General features: G+C 28.6%; 1 protein-coding gene across 1 annotated transcript in view; it reads right to left on the reverse strand.

The window, feature by feature from the left end:
• Positions 1-2,500, reverse strand: part of LOC137638600 (cysteine-rich secretory protein 2-like) — a 62,615-nt gene that overhangs the window by 1,157 nt on the left and 58,958 nt on the right. The gene's annotated exons all lie outside the window — the stretch shown is intronic.

A 2,500-nucleotide genomic window follows, 5' to 3' on the forward strand; every position in this document is an offset into this window, starting at 1 on the left:
TATATATATTTATATGTATATAGATATATATATATATATATATATATATACATTATATATATATGTATATATATATATATATATATATATATATATATATATATATATACATGGTACTTAGCCATGTATACTGATGTGTGTGGATATATATGTATATATATATATATACATATATATATATATATATATATATATATATATATATGTGTGTGTGTGTGTATGTATGTATATATATGTATATATATGTATATATATACATATATATACACATATATGTATGTATGTATGTAAGTATGTATGTATGTATGTGTGTGTAATTATGTATGAATTAATGGTGAAATAAGTCAAAGGAAATAAGACGTTGATGAAAAGTTGTAAATTTCGTGTGATAATGAAATGAGTTTACGAGAAACTGATGAAACTAGTAGAAGAGAGGAGAGTCGAAATAGCTGTAATAAAGAGGGAGATAGAAACCAGGAGTATGAACTATATGGATGGAAGAGAAATGGAAGCAACAGTCTTAAAGGGGTAATAGGATTACATACAACGGAGGATAAGAGGAGAGGTGAAGGTCAGAGTTACGTGAACAAAGAAGTATAGCACAAAGTGTTTCCGAAAGTCAAGATAACATTGAACTTGGGTTGGTGAACGAATTCTCCTTGGATGTGATGCGTGTATATGAAATGCTAATGCAAAAATGTTATATTAATGTTATATACTTGGAACTGGAGGATAAACGTAAATAAAAGTATGGATCATAGCATTTTGAGATGTTTGGTAAGAATGGAAAAGAAAGTCTTGTTGAAAAGGGTGTATATTCTTGACGTGTTAGGAGGCAGGACAAAGCACTGGATAGATGAAGAAAAAAATATAGATTGAAAACGCCCATAAATATCTAGAAAACGTCAAAGGGTGTGTGATATGAAAGTGAATAGCTCAATGTATGTAAGGGTGTTCAACGTAATACTTATGAGCCTTTTGTGTATGTGTAAGTAGGTATCCATCCACATCGGTGTTTCAATTTTCCCCCTGAACCAGTGCCCTTTAGAGGAAAGGCCTAATACATTAATACATATACACACATCTGTATATATACATATGTATGTATATATATATATATGTGTGTGTGTATATATATACATGTGTGTATGTATGTATGTGTGTATATGCATATGTATATATGTATATATATATGCATGTATGTTTATATATATATATATATATATATATATATGTAAATATATATTAAATATATGTGTATATATGTAAAAATATATATATATATATATATATATATATATACGGTATATATATGTATTATATATATACATATACATATACATATATATATATATATTTATATATATATACATATACATATATATGTATGTGTATATGCATATGTATATATGTATATATATATGCTCGTATATTTATATATATATATATATATATACAGTATATATATATATATATATATACATACATTATATATACATACATACATATATATATATATATATATATATATATATATATATATATATATATATATATTATAATCATTACAAGCTAAGCCATAACCCTAGTTGGAAAAGCAAGATGCTATAAGCCCAAGGGCTCCATCAGGACAAAATAACCCAGTGAGGAAAGGAAATAAAGAAATAAACTGTAAAACATATAATGAACAATCAAAATAAAATGGTTTAAGAATAGTAACAACATTAAAATAGATATTCCATATATAAAATAAAAAACTTCAAAAAACAAGAGAAAGAGAAACAAGAAAGAAATAGTGTTCCTGAGTGTACCGTCAAGCAAGAGAAACTACTCCCAAGATAGTGTATATAAATGCGTGCAAAAGTGCCTGTTTGCGATTGCATAGTAGTATTCATAAACTTGATAATAATATGGGTGGACTCCGGTAGTTGACTAGCCTGCCTCTATAAAATTATCTATCTAATTTGCTCCAAGTCATAGCTGTCTCGGCACGCCGGTGTACCAACCGTGTGTCACACGATCGTACATAAATTATTTTTTTATATATTATGCTTGTAGCTGCGCTCTTCCCTCGCACTAAAAAGAACCAGAATAGACATGTTGGCGTGTCGCCTATGTAACATTGTCATTTTCTCGAACATGTATTTTCCTGTTGCCTTGAGGTTTTGTATATAAAGGAGTGTGTTCTTTAATAAAGATACTCAGTTGATTGCATCCTGCCTTTGAGTTCACAACCCTCTCTCGGCTCGTCACACCGGCCTCGATTCTAATAATTTCATGAACACCTACGATTATTATCGTGTGAGTGTGCAATCACTATATTAAAATTTGCATTTAAAACACAATGAAATTACCTGTACTCTACACGTTATTTATTACCAAATAATGTGACAAAAAACCACTCTTCTTTTCCTATTAAGTCTATTGTCCTGTTTTTAATCTTCAGAGAAGGACACATTTTCTCCAGGACAAACCTTCAAGAGATATACTGGGGGAAAAT

Source organism: Palaemon carinicauda, chromosome 3 (genome assembly GCF_036898095.1).
Source record: "Palaemon carinicauda isolate YSFRI2023 chromosome 3, ASM3689809v2, whole genome shotgun sequence".
NCBI classification, from domain to species: Eukaryota; Metazoa; Arthropoda; class Malacostraca; order Decapoda; family Palaemonidae; genus Palaemon; species Palaemon carinicauda.